The 22,929-nt window shown below is 46.1% G+C and overlaps 1 long non-coding RNA gene across 1 annotated transcript in view; it reads left to right on the forward strand.

Moving 5' to 3' along the window:
* Positions 1 to 22,929, forward strand: part of LOC138354721 (uncharacterized) — a 416,665-nt gene that overhangs the window by 208,307 nt on the left and 185,429 nt on the right. The gene's annotated exons all lie outside the window — the stretch shown is intronic.

The raw sequence follows: 22,929 nt of genomic DNA on the forward strand, positions 1-22,929 counted from the left end.
ACACAGGGGTAAGACCTCAACATGTGAAGGAAATGGTGAACCCTGTTCTTGGCCCAGCTGCAGAAGCGCTCCTGACAGAATTCACAACGTTTGTCAACAACTGCCTCGCGGGGTTAATCCCTGATGAAATCATACCATTCTTCTTTGGTGCATTCCTATGTGCCCTGAAAAAGAAAGGGGGAGGGATCAGACCCATTGCTGTTGGTAATACCCTTCGCCGCCTAGTTGCAAGGGCTGCTGTCAGAAGTATCCGAATGGAAGCAGCCACCATGCTGCAACCCAACCAGCTGGGGTTTGGAGTCCCCCAAGGCTGTGAAGCAGCGGTCCATGCTGCACGAACCTACATTAGTTCTCTTACTGAAGACCAGGCAGTAGTAAAATTAGATTTAAAATACGCTTTCAACTCGGTCAAAAGGGAAGTCGTCCTCCCCGCAGTACAGGAACATTGCCCAACCATTCTCCCGTTTGTGTCAGCAGGTTACAACAAAGACTCAACCCTCCTGTTTGGCGACAAATGTCGATGGTGTTGGATAAGATCCGGGGCATATCCAGAGAGTTTGGACCACTCTTGGATTGATTGATTGATGAAGATTAAGCCACCCAAGAGTTGGCACGGGCATGAATAGCCCGTAAGTGGTGGCCCTTTTGAGCCATTACCAGTATCAAGAGCTGATACAAGAGATCTGTGGAGGTGCGGCTGCACCCTGCGTGACGGGAGATGTCTCCCGTGCACTCTTGGAGTCAGTCTACTGATACTATGTTCGCGACGGCTCATATTCGACGCTTCACCTGACCATGTGTTGGACAGAATGCTTCTGGCAAGTTAACCATCTTGCTGGGAAACACTCGTTAATTTCGGCTGCCCTAAATGATTCCTGCAATTAGTGATGTCATTAATAGTTAGTGAATTTGATTGCAAGTGTCATTGGTGATTAGTAGCTGACATATCAGAGTTAATTAATGTGGTATGCTTCAAAATCTTAATTTCCAGAGCATGAGATGCAAGCCTAATCAATAAATTAATATATGTATGATTAAAAAATAATGAGTTGTTTCAAAAGATAACCTTATAAAAATACTTGAAACAGTAAGTACCAGTGGGCGATAAGATAAAAATGAAGAAGATAGCCCTGGTGGTGGCCGAGAGGTCTAGGGAGCACACAGCATGATATCAAGACCTTGCGGCCAGTACACCGATATCAACACCTGCAAGACACCATGGACGCGCAACATCCTACTTCATACGCCTCAGATTATTCTATATTTAATAATAAAGGTAAGATGGGATTTGAATTTCCTAAGAGTGCTTATACACTGTCAACATTTCTGACTTGTTATCGCACCTGGTTAACTATAGTTACTAATGCAATTTAACTAAGTTTCTGGAGTATTACGTTATCCAAACCGTGTGGCCGTAAAACAAGCAGTTTTTTTAATGTTCCTGACATTCGAGTTCTTCATTAGAGAAGAATTAAAATTGAAATAAGTTTATTGCGGAAAAATACACACAAAGGGATGAGGATGTATTGATCGGGGTGAGAATAGCTTGAGCTACCTCATCCCTTTGTGTGTATTTTACATCAATAAACTTATTTCAAAGGGATGAGGTAGCTCAAGCTAGTCTCACCCCGTTCAGTACAACGTGCTTATACATATATAGACACACATCACAAACAATAAGCATATTACTGAACATTCTGAGAGATAAACATACACATTTCTTCCTTTACACAAGTAGAATGGTATCAGACGTACACACAAATACTTTTTTAGTATATACTGGCAGCAGGTTTTCATTCGTACACGTTTCATTGAATATGACTGCAAATTCTGTATTAATTATTTTATTGTTTAGGGCTTGTATCCCTCTAACTAGTGCTCCTGCATCTTGGTTTAACTGGAAGAGGAGATCTCCAAAAGTCATCCTCGCTCAAGGTGAAGAAACTAACAACTGTAGAATGTATTACACTTATTATGAAATTACACAACGTTTCGAACCTACATGGTTCATTCTCAAGTGATAGGAAATTACGTTCAATATATTCAATTCAATTATTCGTTCAATTATATATATATATATATATATATATATATATATATATATATATATATATATATATATATATATATATATATATATATATATATATATATATATATATATAATGAAACGTGTACAAATACTTTTGTGACTAGGTATAGAGAAGAATTAGGAGTGAATAACTAATGTTAAGGAGTATACCTTACTGGTAACTATCCAGAGTCTCTGTACCTAACTCCCACTAATTCCTCTGATATTAATGAGCTAATACTTTGTCTTAAAACAGTCGAGTGCCCTTGCTGAGATACCAACTGTAATTGACAAAAAAAATAGATTTCTAGCTCCGGCCATTGCATTGCTCTACAACAAATCACTTGAACTCCAATCCTTTCCAGATAGTCTAAAAAAAAGCGAGAGTAACCCCAGTCCACAAATGTGATCTCACTGATGTCAATAATTTCACACCTATATCAATTCTGCTAATCTTGTCTAAAATATTTGAAAAGCTAATCTATAAGCAGCCATACTCTTATCTAGCTAAACTCAATATACTTAGCTCTTGCCAATATGGCTTCAGACTAAAAAAAAGCATCAATGATGCACTAATTAGTATGATTAATTTGATACATGCAGCTCTTGATAAAAATGAGTTCCCTGTTGGGTTATTTGTTGACCTACGTAAGGCTTTTGACACTGTTAACCACAACTTTCTTCTTAAATTACATCATTATGGAGTCAGAGGTCACGTCCTCCAATACCGTCAGTCTTATCTTAATGAGGCCACAGGGCCACATTCAATATATAGCAAAAAAAGTTTCTAAAGCTGTTGGCATTCTTTCTAAGATCAGATATTATGTACCTCGCCCTGCCCTTGAAAAACTCTATTACTCTCTCATCTATCATTATCTCAATTATGGTATCTGTGCTTAAGGTTCTATTACCCAAAATCATCTACGTCCTCTAATTACCCAATACAAATATGCTATTAGAACAATAACAAACTCTGGCCCCAGACAGCACTCAGCCCCTTAAATCTTTGAACATGTTATATATTAAGTCACTGCACATCCTCTCAAGTGTACTCTCTATATTTAAAACTCTGAACTGTAATGCCAATCCTGACCTTAAACGCTTCCTAGAAGGTTGTAACAGAACCCATGGGCACCACACCAGAAACAAATACCTTTTTGATACTCCAAGAGTGCGCCTTAACCAAACTAGAAATTCTCTACAAATCAAGGGACCCAGAATGTGGAATGACCTTCCCAATTATGTCAAAGGCTGTACCTCTGTACCTCTCTCAGGCAGTTTAAGATAAAAACCAAGTACTACCTAATAATCTCCAAGTAACCGACCTTACCCCTAAATGTCAACCCATGTCTTGCTATTTTCAAACATTATTGATTATTGTTTTTGATAAACTTACTACAATGCCGTAGTATTGGAGTGAAGTTGAAGGAAAGACCTAATATATGTATAAATCTATTAACAACTAATTTTCGGATGTATCCTACATCCTTTCTCAAGGTACTTATACAATTCTGAACATGATTCAAGTTTTGCGTATAGCAAGATAATTGAGCATTCTTCTGAAACTTTGACGTTCCTGAGGAACATAATCCGAACGACATCTAATGATGGACGGCAAGAATTATAAACGCAAACTCCTAAAATATTACTTAGAAAATTGTATTCAGTACCAGAGAAAAGATGATTACATCTGAAAATTTACTTTTTTAATACATTTATACATACATTGGGACTTTCCTTCAACGTCAATAACGTTATTATTATCTGTATTCTTCTCCTATATTGAAAATGGCATTACGTTTGGTTAGTAGCGTAATATATAGAAAAGAAGTGTAAGGCCCAACGGAATGGGAACCTCACCGGACTCCTGACGGAACACAACAGTCTACCCACCAATACTAAAGAGAGAACGGGTAGAAGACGTTTATGCAACATATCTACATAGTCTTACTAGTATTCTCATCAATATTTATTTACTTTAAACACATATTACTCCATACATAAATACCCCGCATATTCCCCTTGAGAAAAATAGTGATCAATACTGGAAAGTTTAGATGGATAAATGTTTTAATAATCGGCATTAGACAACCGCGAGGTAAACATTGATCTCGGTCACGTGACGTCTGGTTGGCGGCATAAATACCGGCGACTTCTCCCTGGTAAGTCAAAGTTACGTCCTCACAGCCGCACTACACACACCTACGACTCTGCATGTTGCATATGACTCTGCCTCTGTTATTATAGAATAAATGACACAAGTTTGGTCTAATACATAAGTATTGTATCGTCACTTCACGTCTTTTTTTCTAATACCAAAACTGAGCTCGCTATGTCTTCAGAAATCACGTGTGAAATGCGAGATCGTGCATATCGAATATGTCGGGATTATCTGCACGGAGCCTGGAGGATGATCACCCCTGCAGATATGATCGTCAAGCAGATAAGGTAAGAGGCTGCAGTAGTTGGTGTTGTTAATGTGGCTTCTTGAGGCTTCTTCTTGATTAATGTGGCTTCAGTCGGTGTCGTCTGCTTGTTTGGGTGGAACCAGCCGCCAGGCCGGCCAACCGCTGCGCCGCTCTACGACTCCTGTTTTGTCTCTTATTTGTCTCTATTTTCTCCTTTACACCTAAGATGTGACGGGATCTTCATTCCCAGAACTCTCAAATGGCGAGAGATGTGTGGCACCCATGGCACCGCTTGGGATGTGCTAGGTGATGAAGTGGAAATTTGTAGGCCTGTATCTACGGTCCATTTGTCAACAAGTCAATATATATATGGGTGTAAACGGCCTGTAATAAAGGCCTGCCAGGGCGCAGCCGATCCCCCGATCGTCGTCTCTCAATCAACAACAATATATATATATATGACACCCAACGTACACATCTGAAAGCGAAGACCCCAACGACGTTTTGGTCCAGGACCATTATCAAGTCGTGTAATCGACTTGATAAAGGTTCAGGACGGACCGAGGGAGGGAGCTATCAGGGGGAAAGCGTCAAGTCATTACGACTATATAGCACTTGGAAGGGGTCAGGATAAGGATTTGGGATGGGACGGGAAGAGGGAATGGTGCCCAACTACTTGGACGGTCGGGGATTGAACGCCGACCTGCATGATGCTCTACCGTCCAACCCAAGTGGTTGGACTCAGGACGGACCGAAATGTCGTCTGTTCACTTCTAGATGAGTGGGTTGGGTGTCGACTCTTCAGCCACGTTATTGTGACTTATCGTCTACAAAGCACTCACCGGGTTTAATAGATTATCCTAACATTGTTGTTATAGATTCAGCTACTCGGATCAAGTTCCAAGTAGCACGGGCTATGGTGAGCCCGTAGTGGACTTACCTGGCACAGGAGTGCGGTGCTGTGTGTGTAACAGTGCACTGTATATAAGCATGTTCTTGAAGCAGTCGGGTAAGGTGTGCACGCTTGGGTGTACACTTAATGATCCTACGTTGAGTGCACGTTTAATGAACCCGCGTTGGGTGCGTGCGTAGTGGGCACGCGTCAGGTGCGCACTTAATGAACGTATGCGGGATGCGCGTTAAATGAGCTCGCGTCGGAGGCGCGGTTCCGGGACAAGCGTATCGGGTGCGCACTTCAGGGACACACTTACCGGGTTCGCGCTTCAGGGGAAAAGTGGATCGTGTGTGCGCTTCGCAGGGGCACGCGCACAGGTATAGGGTACATGCTTCAGGGGCCACGGGTATTGGGTGCCCGCTTCGGGGAGTGGGTGGGGGGCACGGATATAGGGTGAGCGCATCCGGGGCACGTGCTGAATAAGCTAGAACATTATACTCGTGCTGCTCACCAAGATGTGCCTACATGGTCTAGCAGACTGTTACTGTAGCTTATGAGATTTAGCTCCTTGGCCCCGCTTTCCCAGCAGTAGTTTGTTTATTGCAATGATTTAATCCGGTCTGTTTTTATCATGTCTGCTTTCGAAACTGCATCGAATTTGCCAATATTTTAAGAATGCGTCTCTGCTTACACAAATATTTTCAAATATTTTTCTCGAAGTGGAAAAACTCAACCACTTTAGCTGGATGGTAGAGCGACGGTCTCGCTTCATGCAGGTCGGCGTTCAATCCCCGATCGTCCAAGTGGTTGGGCACCATTCCGTTCCCCCGTTCCATTCCAAATCCTTATCCTGATCCGTTCCCAGTGCTATATAGTCGTAATGACTTAGTGCTCTCCCGAAGTGGAACAGGAAATCAGATGTGTGTCAGTTTAAGATGAGGCTCCACAGGTGCTTCTTGAGAGGCTGGATACCAAAGATGTATTGACAGAAGAACAAATCCACAAGGGCCGTGACGAGGATTCGATCCTCCGTCCTGGAGCATCCCAGACACTGCCTTAATCGACTGAGCTACGACAGGGTAAAAGGGTTGAAATCGAAGTTCTACTGAACTTACTGGATCCCGTAGCGATGTATTGACAGTATAGGGTGGTGGTCCATTCCACAAGATGGCCGGGGAATGAAAAAAACGAGAGTAAAGCGTTTAATTGTTTGATTGTGGAACGACATTAAGTATGAGAAGCAGGTACAGTGCGAAGTCTTGCGAGGCCATACTTTATTGTCACTATCTTCACTTTCACTTGAGACACATCTCTGTTTCGTCCTGAACAGGGCACATAATGCCCTGTTCTGATCCCGTATTGCCCTGGGTTATGTAGATGTGATTCCATGTGAGTTGTAATCTTACTCCTTAGCACTCTTTCAAAGATTTTGTGTGTGGAAGTTAAAGCTATTGGTCTATAATTTGTTGCGTCTGCTTTACTACCTCCTTTGTGGAGTGGCGCGATCTCCTCTGTTTCAAGTGTTATGGGTGTCGGGGATAACACCGGTATCAAGACTCAGTCTCCACAAGGATACACCTCTAAAGGATACCTGATCAACCAGGCAGTGATATCAGTACGTCAGGCTACGAGCAGCTGCGTCCAACACCCTGGTGGACCAGACCACCAACTAGGAGGCCTGGTCAGAGACCGGGTCGCGGCGACGTTGATCCCCGGCACCAACAACAGGTAGGCAATAATTAGATAAACTAGTAACAAGGACCGGAAACACCAGACCAGTACCATAACTCCAGGACCATTGAACCAGTACCAAGGGAGCTGTACCAAGGGTCTTAGAACCAAGGACCCAGAACCAAGGGACCAATATCACGAGGTACAGCAGGTGTGTGGCTGGACATATGTGTGAGCCATACAGTATAGTGGAGGCGCGATGTGTCCCCAGTGACCGTTGGGCTCCGGGGTGACGTCAGAGCCGCCATATTGATGTGTATGCGCGCGTCGCTAGCCGAGGTGACTCGCCACACTTCCCGCGCGACTTCCTCGGGTCCTAATGGCTTGGCGCTTTTCCTCCCCCGTAAAGTTCTCTTCCCTCCTCAGGTCCTTAAGCTTGACAGCTCATCACTTGCGGGTCTTGTGACCAATTGGATCATTTTTTCTTAGTCATTCGTTGTCTGCGAGAGTATTTGAGGGTAAACAATGAAACGTGTGTCCGGGTCTGTGTGCACCCAACGGATACTCTTTCTTGTTATCCTCACACACACGCCTAAACCAGAGTATGGACCACATGTATCGATTAGTGGATAACCTTGCCTTGTTATCTTATGTTATCTGAAAGAAATGACCACTCTACTAAGCTAATTGCTTACTTTCGATGTTTGTCTAAGGTTACGAGGTTAGGTAATGATGATAATTACAAGATTATCAACTGGAGAGCCAAGTCTGAGGCTGATAAATGAGCAGGGGAGGGAACTGTCAGGAGAAAGCACCAAGCCATTACCACTATATAGCACTGGGAAGGGGTCAAGATAAGGATTTGGGGGGGGGGGAGGAATGGTCCACAACCACTTGGGCGGTCGGGGATTGAACACAGGCCTGCATGAAGCGAGACCATCGCTCTACCGTCCATCCCAATGATCAGGGGGGTCATGATTAGCAGGAATGATAACTATTAATTGTTAGATTTAAAAATTTTATATAGAATATACTATACTATAGAATGGACATAAATTCAACTGAAGCTTAGGATGTACAAGTGGATGAATTCATCCAGCTTAGGATGATAAAATTAATCCCGCAAATTAGAAATTTATAAGTGATCTGCACTGATTCTAAAGCAGCGCTACAAAGCCTTACTAAAGATCGGGCAGAAAATCTTGAGATAGTCGCTGAGATCAAGAGAGCTGTGAGGGGACTAACCAATCAAGAGTAGTCAAATTTCTGTGGATCCCCTCCCATGTTGGAATCCGGAAATGATCGAGCAGATGTGCTGGCTGCCGAAGGCGCTGAAGGAGACCACATTGAGTACGTCATACCCAAGACTGCTACAAATTAGAGGTATTATCAGGCAATATCACCGTGATAAGGTTGCTGAGGAAAGGAGGATAGAAGCACAAACCAGTGAATCTGTACGATGGTACAACATGGTTGCAACTGGTAATCCCAATCATTATGGATGAAGAGGTGGCGGCTGCGGGAGAGAATCAGTAATAACAAGAATCTGTCTTGGATACAAATATCCATGGAGATTCGGGATGGAAACAGCTGAGCAGCGGAGTTGCTGAATCTGTGGCGAGAGTGATGGACACCGCCTTGACCACTACCTGAGAGTGTGTGGACATCTAAGAGTCATTAGAAATATGTGTAGAATAATAAACTTCACATTGAGTTAGAAAAACACTATTTGTCAAATATAGATACTGTTCTATTAAAAGATAACCGCCATTTTGCACCCGCAAGATAACGTAAGATTTTAAGGGTTGATAGATGTTAATCTTCTTGTTTGAGGAGGTGTTCACTTGAGACAGTTAAGCAAGTCCCAGCTGTGTCTGGGTACAAGTGACAGGATGAACAACCCAGCGGGTTTTCTTCCTATTGGGGAGTGTTGTACATGCTGCTATGGCGGTGTGTCCACTCACAGGATGAGTGGCGCTGCCCAATACTGTCACTATGGCGGTGTGTCCACTCACAGGATGAGTCCCGCTGCCCAATACTCTCACTATGGCGGTGTGTCCACTCACAGGATGAGTGGCGCTGCCCAATACTGTCACTATGGTGGTGTGTCCACTCACAGGATGAGTGGCGCTGCCCAATACTGTCACTATGGCGGTGTGTCCACTCACAGGATGAGTCCCGCTGCCCAATAAACTCGCCCCTCGGGGCAAAACTTAAAAAATCATTTAAATAAACTACTGTTGGAGCAAGAAGCCGCCGAGACAGCGCGCGAGCTTGCTGTTACTTAACAATATTATTCAACAGCAGTTATATTTTATTATCAAACGACCTCATTTTACTGCGCATGCGCCAGTTGTCGGCCTCATTCCATTGGCTAAGCCTACCAAATATAGAAATCTGAATCAAATTGTGACCTAATCAGGCCTATGAGTGTGTCCGGTGCGTGAAGTTGATTGGTTTGTTGCAAAGGTCAGGCGAGGGACTAGGCGACTGGGCTGAGCTGAGCTGTTGGAAAGGTCATAGAGTGTTATGATGGATTGAGAGGGAGAGAAGGAGAGGGTAGGAGCAGGAAGCGTTAGCATAGTCAGGCAAGGGACAGGCGGAGTCAGGCGAGTGGGGAGCCAACCATCGGGACTAATGCCTGCACCAGCACATAGACACACACACACACACACACACACACACACACACACACACACACACACACACACACACACACACACACACACACACACACACACACACCATTGCTACCATAAGCATTTCTGTCTCCAGGATGTCCCACCTCCAACATACCCTTACCCTGTCCCGCAACTCTTCTTCTCCTCTGTGTGTGTGTGTGTTAATAAGGTGTTAAATGTATCCACATAGAGTGTGACATGTTGGCAGCTTAGGTTCTCCTGACTACTTCCGTTCCTGTTGTAGGGTCATTCGGTCCGGCTCCTGCGCTGGCCCGGAAGTGTCTTGAAGTGAGCACCCACTTCAAGACCCTGGTCCAACGCAGAGCCTAGACCGAATCAGCCAGAAGAAATATATATATATATATATATATATATATATATATATATATATATATATATATATATATATATATATGTCGTACCTAGTAGCCAGAACGCACTTCCCAGCCTACTATGCAAGGCCCGATTTGCCTAATAAGCCAAGTTTTCGTGAATTAATTGTTTTTCGACTATCTAACCTACCTAACCTAACCTAACTTTTTCTGCTACCTAACCTAACCTAACCTATAAAGATAGGTTAGGTTAGGTTAGGTAGGGTTGGTTAGGTTCGGTCATATATCTACGTTAATTTTAACTCAAATAAAAAAAAATTGACCTCATACATAATGAAATGGGTAGCTTTATCATTTCATAAGAAAAAAATTAGAGAAAATATATTATTTCAGGAAAACTTGGCTTATTAGGCAAATCGGGCCTTGCATTTTTGGCCGAATACGACGTTCTGGCTACTAGGTACGACATATATATATATATACAAATACTACATATATACACACAATCACCCCTCATCATTCCCCCCCAATAACTTGCACCTTCCAAATCAGTAGAGACCCTTCGCAGATTATGAGGGTCTACTTGGAACAAAACGTTCCAAGTAGCACGGCTATGGTGAGCCCGTAGTGGACTTACCTGGCACAGGAGCGGTGCTGTAACTTGTATCTTTCTCAGCTACACCACCCTAGTCCCTCCTAACTTCCCCATACAGGATCCTCCCCACCCCCTCTCACCCCAGATCCCCCAGGTCCACCTGGGCCCTCCCACCCCAGACATCCCTTGGCCCCCTACCCTGGGGTAGGGGGTTGATTCCCTTGGGGGAATCAACGGAAACTGAGAATGGAATAAAGAGCCAGTTTCAAGGTCATGTACTCGAACATAGATGGGATTACAAGCAAGGCAAGTGAACTTGGGGAAAGAGCACAAGAAGGGAACCCGGATGTAATTGGACTCGCAGAAACAAAACTCGGGAATCATAACGAATGCGGTGTTTTCCCAGGACTACAATGTAATAAGGAGAGAGAGGGAAGGAAGGGGCGGAGGCGGAGAGGCCCTACTGATAAGAAAGGAATGAAGTTTCGAGGAGATGGTTATCCCAGGCTACGAAGGGTTCAGATACTACATTACAGGCACCATGACTCAACCCCCGCAAGCACAGCTATATGAATACACACACACACACACACACACACACACACACACACACACACACACACACACACACACACACACACACACACACACACACACGCATGTCAGTAGTTTCAAAGCGTTATATGACAGAGTGCTGGGAAGACGGGACACCACGAGCGTAGCTCTCATCCTGTAACTATACTTAGGTAATTACACACACACACACACACATATGCACACACACACACACACACATATGCACACACACACACACACACACACACACACACACACACACACACACACACACACACACACACACACACACACACACATACACACACACACACACACACACACACACACGTGTGAGAGAGGCCGTTCCGGTGTAAAGCGCCCTTTTACACACTAAACTCTTCACGAACATGTCATGACTACCATAGCCATGGCGTGTCCATTAATAACAGTATTTTGCATATATCTGAGGAGAGCACGGGTGCTCGCATGTCCCCCTCCACCCCCCCCCCCCCCGGCCCTCGAGGATGGGGGGTGCTGCTATCTTGCCCCCGAGGGGGGTGCTGCTGCTATCTTGCTGAGCTGGATGTGGTCTGAGGAAGCAGGGCTCTGGGGGGCAGGAAGAGCCGCTGCTCATGTACCTAGTCTCCGTGTCCTCACCTACCTGCTGCTGCCTACCTAAAAGTGGCGATGGGGAAAGTTCAGTGATGAAGATCAAGTCCTCCCAAGTTGAGTTTAGAGGCGGCACGGGCATGAATAGCCCGGAAATGGGGAAGCGAGTTCTAGCTCTTTTATATAGCTGACGAAGCCTGCCGTGAGTTGGGGAGTTTTAGCTTCACCTAGCTCGGTCTGGTCACATTATGCAACCCTTCACATAGGCTAGGGTAGCTGCATAAATGTGTACACACACACACACACACACACAGGGGCCTCGTAGCCTGGTGGATAGCGCGCAGGATTCGTAATTCTGTGGCGCGGGTTCGATTCCCGCACGAGGCAGAAACAAATGGGCAAAGTTTCTTTCACCCTGAATGCCCCTGTTACCTAGCAGTAAATAGGTACCTGGGAGTTAGCCAGCTGTCACGGGCTGCTTCCTGGGGTGTGTGTGTGTGTGTGGTGTGGAAAAAAAAAATAAAAAATAAAGTAGTTAGTAAACAGTTGATTGACAGTTGAGAGGCGGGCCGAAAGAGCAAAGCTCAACCCCCGTAAAAACACAACTAGTAAACACACACACACACACACACACACACACACACACACACACACACACACACACACACGCACACACGCACACGCACACACACACACACACACACACATACACACACACACACATTATATATATATGTTTATAAATAAAGGCCTTGTAAGTTACCAGCCTTGTTGCTCACTTTATTGTAACTTTCCACATGGTTTAAGTTCATTGTGGTATCTGCTCCTGAAGGTGTGGATGGAGGTGGCTTCCACAACGTTGTTCAGTATACTCCACACCTGCAGGGCGCAGGTGTGTGTGTGTGTGTCCCTGCACACACACTCTCCCGTCTCACCTTCCAGCTGTGTCCTCGTGTAGTATTCTATTTTAATTTAAATATGTGGTCCTTGCTCACCACGACTATTGCACTGTATCTTTTATGTAGTAATCATTGCATCTCATAACCTGCTCCTGTAGCTTACTTCAGGCACGTGTCTTGTCGCAAACTTGTTTAAGGTTTTAAGTTTCTTTTTGTGCTTAAGATGTTAGGTATTCTAGTCGTGAACTGGGGCCAGCTTCACGAAAGCACTTACGCAAGCACTTACGAACGTGTACATCTTTCCTCAATCTTTGACGGCTTTGGTTACATTTATTAAACAGTTTACAAGTATGAAAACTTCCCAATCAACTGTTGTTATTGTTATAAACGGCCTCCTGGTGCTTCGGAGCTCGTTAACTGTTTAATAATTGGAAACAAAGCCGCCAAAGATTGAGAAAAGATGTACAGGTTCGTAAGTGCTTTCGTGAATCTGGCCCCTGGTCTATTGGCTCCTTAAATTCTTGAGAGATTTCTTGTGTAGTTTCAGTAGCGCAGTGGTCCCCGTAGTCGCTTTACAACCGAAAGATCCCTGATTCAGGTCTCGCGGTAGGACAGAGACATTTAGAAACGATTCCTTTTACCCGATGTCTCTGTTCACCTACGGTACATAAATACCCGAGAGTTCGACAACTGTTGCGGGTTGTATCGTGGTCGGTGGCTGGCGTAGCGGAACCTGGATAAGCCTAACAAGATTCCAGTCCCCGGCAGTGAGAAAGTCTGAAGTGAGCCTCACCCCACCTTACCAACTAGCTCCTCCTTGCTGGCTACCCTGAGAGTGAAGAAGGGTTCCTTTGTATCCCTGTAGCACGTGAGTCTCCAGTTCCTCACCATGACCACTTATCCAGCCTCTGCTTGAATGAAATAATTTAGTTTTGGCAATTTTTTTCCACGGCGTTAAAAATCTTGTATGGCTTGATTAGGCTTGTGAGCCGTCTCCCATCTCGCACCAGTATGGCGCTCTCTCTCTGGGCTGCTTCTGGTAGCTCTGGACTGCTTCTGGTAGCTCTGGGCTGCTTCTGGTAGCTCTGGACTGCTTCTGGTAGCTCTGGGCTGCTTCTGGTAGCTCTGGACTGCTTCTGGTAGCTCTGGACTGCTTCTGGTAGCTCTGGACTGCTTCTGGTAGCTCTGGACTGCTTCTGGTAGCTCTGGGCTCCTTCTGGTAGCTCTGGGCTGCTTCTGGTAGCTCTGGACTGCTTCTGGTAGCTCTGGACTGCTTCTGGTAGCTCTGGACTGCTTCTGGTAGTTCTGGGCTGCTTCTGGTAGCTCTGGACTGCTTCTGGTAGCTCAGCTCTCTGCGTGACCTTAGGTGGGAATCGCACACTGGCTACACATTCTAGTACTGATCTAACACAGGACGTGTTCAAAATGTACAATGGTTCTGTGTTCAGGGTCTGCAATAATGTTCACAACTTTCGCGAATGTTATCTTGTTCATGTGTCTCCGGTAATAGGCTTAGTTCTTTATCTATGTCTAGATGTGAGTTACCTCCCGCTCACATATGCTATTGAGCGGGAGAATGAGTTGATGATTAACTCATGATGATGAGGGAGAATGTACTCAATAGTTGAGTACAAGTAGTTGTGCAATAACCATTCATTTTCATCGTGAAAAACAGATTAACAAATCATACACAACATGATTTTACTAACGGCTGGTCGGGGAGCCGGTCGGCCGAGCGGACAGCACGCGGGACTTGTGATCCTGTGGTCCTGGGTTCGATCCCAGGCGCCGGCGAGAAACAATGGGGCAGAGTTTCTTTCACCCTATGCCCCTGTTACCTAGCAGTAAAATAGGTACCTGGGTGTTAGTCAGGTGTCACGGGCTGCTTCCTGGGGGTGGAGGCCTGGTCGAGGACCGGGCCGCGGGGACACTAAAGCCCCAAAATCATCTCAAGGTAACGGCCGTTCATGTTTAACAAATTTGTTATCATTCTATTCCAGCATAGTTGAGGCCGTTGATAGTGGTAAGGATTGTGATGTTGTGTACCTTGACTTTAACAAAGCTTTTGATACAGTGTCACACGAAAGACCGATTAAAAAGATAGAGGCTCATGGTACCCGGGACCACAGGATCACAAGTCCAGCGTGCTGTCCGCTCGGCCGACCGGCTCCCTTGTACTGTACTTGTGCTTCTTCTCGGAAACCATTTTTGATATACATTAAACTGTGCAAGTAGCTTAGCAAGACTGCAACTTAGCTACATGATTGACGGGGTGCAGTCCCTGAGCCCATTATGTGCCTCTCTAATCTCTACCACCACCGCCCACCAGACGGGTATGGGGTGCATAATAAATGAACTAAACTATGGTGAGATATGAAGTATCATTTATCATGCTGAATGTCTTCATTAACACATTTGATTTCCATCAATTTATATTACTTAAATTCACTATGTTTATATGGAGACGGCAAGTCAGGCTGTAAGAAGAGAGCGATAGCAGTTTGGCAATGTATTTGAGTCTCCTTAATTTAGGTGTCTTAAACTACTTGAGGGTAGATGGGCTTTTGTTTGAGCTACTGGGAACGAAGTGTCTATGTAGCACGGGCTATGGTGAGCCCGTCTCCAGTCTCGTCCTAGCTGATCTATTTATAGCATAACCCTTCCCTCCTCCTCCTCTATCCCCCTCCCATCCTATCCCCTCCCATCCTATCCCCCCTCTCCCACCACTCTCCATCCTCTCCCACCACTGACCTTGATGTTTGTTCATGCCAGCCGAGTTTAACCTCGTCATTGACCTTGGTAATGAGACGACAGCACAACCCTCTCTCATTTGCCCCCGTCCACTACTGGAACTGGGGACGCCGCCCCCCCTAAACAACCCCCACCCCTTACACTAGTCCCCCCTCAACCCCCGTTCCATACACGAGGCGAGCCCCAAACGGCTGGCCTCACACACACACACACACACACACACACACACACACACACACACACACACACACACACACACACACACACAATTCTGCTAAATTTGAGAGAGAGAGAGAGAGAGAGAGAGAGAGAGAGAGAGAGAGAGAGAGAGAGAGAGAGAGAGAGAGAGAGAGAGAGAGAGAGAGAGACAGAGAGAGAGAGACAGAGAGAGAGAGACAGAGAGAGAGAGAGAGAGAGAGACAGAGAGAGAGAGAGAGACAGACAGACAGAGAGAGAGAGACAGAGAGAGAGAGACAGAGAGAGACAGAGACAGACAGAGAGAGAGAGACAGACAGACAGAGAGAGAGAGACAGAGAGAGAGAGAGAGAGACACACAGAGAGAGATACGCCCCCTCCCCCTCACACACCACGGAAGCCAAGCCCCATATTACATAATTACAAGATGAGCTACCGCCCCTCTCTAAAAAAAGACCCATAGACAGAAACATCAAAACATGTATTGACCTAGATGTAATCACCTAGTTTTGCTTGCGGGGGTTGAGCTTTAGCCCTTTGGTCCCGCCTTGCATTTGTCAATCAGCTGGTGTACAGGTTTCTGACCCTATTGGGATCTGTATCATATCTTCATATGAAGCTGTTGTATGGAGTCAGACTCCTATATAAGCATCTATAATAATTGATTTTATCGGGGGGACAGGTAGCCATTGTATATATAGATGGTAGGCTTATATCGCCATATACATGGTAATATACCACTGTATCTTGTTCGGGTGAATTATTTTGTTTAAATAATATTTTGTTTGTTGTTATAAACACGCGTCGTGTCAGCAAGGCGGACAGTCCGCCTGCTATCATAACTCACTATAATTTTAATTTCTAAACTGTTTCCTTCGCCTTGTATATTTTCTTTACTTCCTCTCTCCCCCCACCTCAACCCGGGAGAAAAATGAGGCAAAATCGATAGGATCGATAATTCCAGCTTGTGTTGGCAGGTTAGGTGTACGGCGCTCGGTACACTGTCTGTCTAGGCTGGAGCTGTCTGTGTCTGTCTGTATCTGTCTGTCTGTATCTCTCTCTCTCTCTCTCTCTCTCTCTCTCTCTCTCTCTCTCTCTCTCTCTCTCTCTCTCTCTCTCTCTCTCTCTCTCTCTCTCTCTCTCTCTCTCTCTCTCTCTCTCTCTCAAATTTAGCAGAATTCTGTGTGTGTGTGTGAGGCCAGCCACTTGGGGCTCGCCTCACCCAACTTTGCAGTGGGAATAATCTAAGGTACGGGATAGGCATAGGTTGCTCGGTGTCGGACCTATTAAGCGTGCTATTAAAGAGGGGGTACAGCACAGTGGTCGACCCCCCTCCCCACCACAAAATCTGTGAAAGGTTGTTGGCCGATTCCGTAGATTTCTTGACTGTAGGATTCTAGGTGTCTTGGAGATCAGAAGCCACATAGGGAAGATGGGTGGATTATGGGGGGGGGGGGATTTTGGGGGAGGGGTGGGAAGGGAGGGGAGGAATGGGGGGGGGGAGGCTGGCGCCACTAAGGAGATATATACGTGTCCGGACAAGGTCAGTACCGCTAGGACGGGCGTCCACACCCTCCACAACACAACCACCGTCCCTTAAGACAGCTACACCCCGTCTACAACCTCCACAACACACCCCACCGTCCCTTAAGACAGCTACACCCCGTCTACAACCTCCACAACACAACCTACCGTCCCTTAAGACAGCTACACCCCGTCTACAACCTCCACAACACAACCTACCGTCCCTTAAGACAGCTACACCCCCGTCTACAACCTCCACAACACAACCCACCGTCCCTTAAGACAGACTTAAACATTCAGTATAAACTATTAACTTGTACCAGGCTTCAAAAAACAATCCTGCGTCTTAAGAGCCGTGATATGTGGCTTAATATAGTACATATTTGTACTATGTTAGGCCAAAGAAAAAGTTTGCAATTTCACAGGCGCCATATTGTCGTAATGGCTTGGCGCTTTCCCCTGAGAGTTCACTCCCCTCAGGCACCATAAAATGAATAGTGAAAATAATGTTTAGATTTTTCTGTACAGCAGTTCATAGTTTGTACTACGTTCCGTAGTAGCTGTTGGTACTATCGTATGTGTGTGTGTGTGTGTGTGTGTGTGTTCTCACCTAGTTGTGCTTTCGGGGGTTGAGCTCTGGCTCTTTGGTCCCGCCTCTCAACTGTCAATCAACTGGTGTACAGGTTCCTGAGCCTATTGGGCTCTATCATATCTACACTTGAAACTGTGTATGGAGTCAGCCTCCACCACATCACTGCCTAATGCATTCCATCCGTTAACTACTCTGACAGTAAAGTTCTTTCTAACGTCTCTGTGGCTCATGTGGGTACTCAGTTTCGACCCGTGTCCCCTTGTTCGCGTTCCACCTGTGCTGAAGAATTTGTCCTTGTCCATCCTGTCAATTATCCTGAGAATTTTGTAGATGCACGTGTGTGCGTGCATGTGCATGCATGCGTCCCGGTCCTCGACCAGGCCGCCTCGACCAGGGCCGTCTCGACCAGGCCTCGAGCACAGACTTAATGTTAGAAAGTAGCTGTTGTGACGCGTGGGGGAATATAGTGACAAGGTCGCAGGGAACAGGTTAAATAGTGTCACCTCTCTCTCTCGTACTCTCCAGGGCTGACCATCTCACTATCTCACGCCTCTATGTTGTTGTGGTCGAATATTACTCGGCGCCACTTTGCAGTCTCCTCAAACTGTAGCTTCTTCACGTGTATTTTAATATTTCGTTGTGGAGGGGACAGGCAGCCAGTGTGTATATATCTACGTTAGACTTGCATAGTGGTTCAACTATGCGAACGGGTGAATTCCATGATAGGAAACGCGCGCGCCAACTATTTCTGTCCGCGCCCGAGATTCGAACCTGGAATTCCAGATTGTGAGTGGAAAACGAAGCCGACTCCGGGACCCTTTTATAGAAGTATGTTCATTTCTAGTGTACTAGGCTGGGGTTATCTTGAGGTTATCTTGAGATGATTTCGGGGCTTTTAGTGTCCCCGCGGCCCGGTCCTCGACCAGGCCTCCACCCCCAGGAAGCAGCCCGTCACAGCTGACTAACACCCAGGTACTTATTTTACTGCTAGGTAACAGGGGCATAGGGTGAAAGAAACTCTGCCCATTGTTTCTCGCCGGCGCCCGGGATCGAACCCGGGACCACAGGATCACAAGTCCAGCGTGCTGTCCGCTCGGCCGACCGGCTCCCTTTCTGATCAGACCCCAAAGGTGTTGTGACATTCAAGTGTTGGGAACCTAGAGATTCTTACGGGCTATTCATGCCCGTGCCACCTCTTGCGTGGCTTAATCTTCATCAATCTAGAGAATGCAAATCTGATGTCCGAACTACGTTTTGCAAGATATATGTGAATACAGTAATTAAATATGATTTTATCGACACATTTAGGTACATGGGCATTTGTGCAGCTGTCCTAGACTCGTATGAAGGGGAGTACAGTGTGTCAAAAAGCTAGCTACGTGATGCTAAAAGTCAAAAGAAGGGAGCCGGTCGGCCGAGCGGACAGCACGCTGGACTAGTGATCCTGTGGTCGTGGGTTCGCTCCCAGGCGCCGGCGAGAAACAATGAGCAGAGTTTCTGTCACCCTATGCCCCCTGTTACCTAGCAGTAAAATAGGTACCTGGGTGTTAGTCAGCTGTCACGGGCTGCTTCCTGGGGGTGGAGGCCTTGTCGAGGACCGGGCCGCGGGGACACTAAAGCCCCGAAATCATCTCAAGATAACCTCAAGATAACCTCCCCATCACCCATACATGGTAATATAGCGAAAACACTCTAAAACTCTATGGACTCTACCCAGAACATTTAATCTGACGATTTCATGGTTAGCTTAAGATCTTAATTTAATTAAGGTTATCTTGAGATGATTTCGGGGCTTAGCGTCCTCGCGGCCCGGTCCTCATACTTGTTATACATCCCCAGGAAGCAGCCCGTAGCAGCTGTCTAACTCCCTGGTACCTAGTTACTGCTAGATGAACAAGGTGGATTGATCTTGAGTGCCTTAGTGTCTCATTACCATGTGCATACAGCTATACAACCATAACACTAAATACTGTAATGTTTAATGTCCCTGTATCCGGGTACTTGCCAAGATGCGCGTGCTGGGTCGAGCCTCAGCTCCCAAGGCCCGCCATCCAAACATTTAGCATTTTAATGCAGACGATTCTTCTGTTGTTTTTCATATATATATATCCATATAAAACTGCATACGTTTCTAATTGTCGTTTTTTCTGAAAGTATTAAACTTATGAAACAGAATAAATATAATTTTGTATTATACAAGTATTAGCAATTTAGGTTATAGGCAAATTAGGCTATTTAAGGAGGTTTATTTTGGGATTGTTGCTAGTAAGTGGAGGTGATGTTCGTCACTTAGCGTCACGGAGCAGCTTCAAGTCAGAGTTGGTGCTCGTGTCATTGAGTGATAAGTGGTCGTGGAGTTTATCCACTTGGGTTGGTCGGTAGAGCGACGCTTTCTGTTACTGCAGGGGACAGCGTTCGATCCCCGATGGTCCAAGGGTTTGAGTACCGTTCCTTCACTCCGTCCTCATGTCCCAGTTCCTTGTCCTCGTATGTCCCAGTTCCTTGTCCTCGTATGTCCCAGTTCCTTGTCCTCGTATGTCCCAGTTCCTTGTCCTCGTATGTCCCAATTCCTTGTCCTCGTATGTCCCAGTTCCTTGTCCTCGTATGTCCCAGTTCCTTGTCCTCGTATGTCCCAGTTCCTTGTCCTCGTATGTCCCAGTTCCTTGTCCTCGTATGTCCCAGTTCCTTGTCCTCGTATGTCCCAGTTCCTTGTCCTCGTATCCCAGTTCCTTGTCCTCACACAGTCAAACTGACTTAGCGCTTTCTCCAGATAAATAATACATTACAAGTGACCGTGTTGGTAGGCTCACACGGCCCTGTAGTCATGTTTCAGTATCGTCACCCAGATGTCTGCTAGATGAACTAGAACTACCTACTCAAGGTAGGGTAAGGTGACGAGCTGTATCATCTTACACTGTCGGGTCGAAATCTTCACAGGTGTCTGGGCCCCCTCCTTGAAGAGGTTGGTGGTGGTCACCCTACCTGGGTGATCAGGCGGCGACCTTGCCATAGGTTACGCCTGGGAGGTTGTGGGGGGGGGGGGGGCTTGGCCCACTCTTGTGTGTGTTAAGGTGTAGGTGTTCGTCAGGACGTGTTTGATAGTAGGTCATATTGGAACACCTTCTCACGTAGGCAGGCGCGCTCACACACTCACTCACACACACACCCAGGAAGCAGCCCGTACCAGCTGTCTAACTCCCAGGTACCTATTTACTGCTAGGTAACAGCCGCACCAGGGTGAAGGAAACTGCCCATTTGCTTTTCCGGCGGGGCCGGGGGATCGAACCCCGGTCCCTAGGTCCACGAGTCTAGAGCGCTGTCCACTCAGCCACCACCCAGTGTGTGTGTGTGTGTGTGTGTGTGTGTGTGTGTGTGTGTGTGTGTGTGTGTGGAAAAAAATTAGCTAGTAATTAGTAACAGTTGATTGACAATTGAGAGGCGGACCGAAAGAGCAAGAGCTCAACCCCCGCAAGCCCAACTAGCTTAATACAACTAGGTGAATACAGTTTCCCACAAGCTTGCCTATACCCCATCACCCCAACAAAGGGCCTATGGGTTCACAGTGTGTACACATAGACCATCCCAACAGATAACAGAAACCATTTCGTACATTTCTCACTAATTTGAGAACTATGTCGCATAACGCACTCTATTAACACAAAACAAAAAACCTAAATCAAAATAAAAAACCTTCCCTAGGCTTCCCAGTATATAAACCCACAAATATATGGTAAAATAAATGTATATGAGAATAAAAACCCCCCTTGTTATTATACGGCATAAAATATTGCCGCTGCTCAGTTGTTTATCGGAGGCTCAAGGCAAATATTGGCATTAAAGTCAGCCATTGTTGTTATAAATAGTGTTGTCGCGTGGTGATGGAGGTTCCGTAGCCTCTTGTGTAGTTTAGAATTAAACTTTATGTAGCGGTCACAGCTTGTAGCGGTTACGGCTAGTCGTAGCGGTCACAGCTTGTAGCGTTTACGGCTAGTCGTAGCGGTCACAGCTTGTAGCGTTTACGGCTAGTCGTAGCGGTCACAGCTTGTAGCGTTTACGGCTAGTCGTAGCGGTCACAGCTTGTAGTGGTTATGGCTAGTCGTAGCGGTCACAGCTTGTAGCGGTTATGGCTAGTCGTAGCGGTCACTGCTTGTAGCGGTTACGGCTAGTCGTAGCGGTCACAGCTTGTAGCGGTTACGGCTAGTCGTGGCGGTCACAGCTTGTAGCGGTTACGGCTAGTCGTAGCGGTCACAGCTTGTAGCGGTCACGGCTAGTCGTAGCGGTCACAGCTTGTAGCGGTTACTGCTAGTCGTAGCGGTCACAGCTTGTAGCGGTCACGGCTAGTCGTAGCGGTCACAGCTTGTAGCGGTTACGGCTAGTCGTGGCGGTCACAGCTTGTAGCGGTTACGGCTAGTCGTAGCGGTCACAGCTTGTAGCGGTTACTGCTAGTCGTAGCGGTCACAGCTTGTAGCGGTTACTGCTAGTCGTGGCGGTCACAGCTTGTAGCGGTCACAGCTTGTAGCGGTTACGGCTAGTCGTAGCGGTCACAGCTTGTAGCGGTTACTGCTAGTCGTAGCGGTCACAGCTTGTAGCGGTTACTGCTAGTCGTAGCGGTATGTTTCCACCCCATACTCTTGAATGTCTTGGGGCTAGAGGATAACATTGCTGGTGGATCTCCGTTTTATAATATCCTTTTGTCATCGCTAAGATAGCAGGTGGTGGTGGTAGGGGTAACAGAGCTAGAAGGGACGAGGGAGAGGACTGTAGAGCGGATGGGGGGGACTATAGAGCAGTAGGGTCTTCAACAACTGTGTCCATGGTAGGGGGGTGTGCCCAGCCCTGCTCAACCTGTTCTACAGTCTACCAACGCTGGTATTGTTGACACTGGCACCAATCCTCTCATTGGGCATGATGGGGACACCTGTCCTTACGAGTAATACATCGCATTTTGACGTCAAAATATGATGTATCATTAATCATAGCGGCTCGTTAAAATGACGGGCTGTTACGTTTTCTGTTCGCGGGCCGATCAGTTAGGTTGATTGGGGCAATTTAATATATTATTTTTCCAACCCGTTCTCGCAAATTTAATAAGTCAATATTGACTTATTAAATATGTGCATAGGTGACATACTTAACATAATAGTTTCC

The sequence above is a fragment of the Procambarus clarkii genome, chromosome 64 (assembly GCF_040958095.1).
Source record: "Procambarus clarkii isolate CNS0578487 chromosome 64, FALCON_Pclarkii_2.0, whole genome shotgun sequence".
NCBI lineage: Eukaryota > Metazoa > Arthropoda > Malacostraca > Decapoda > Cambaridae > Procambarus > Procambarus clarkii.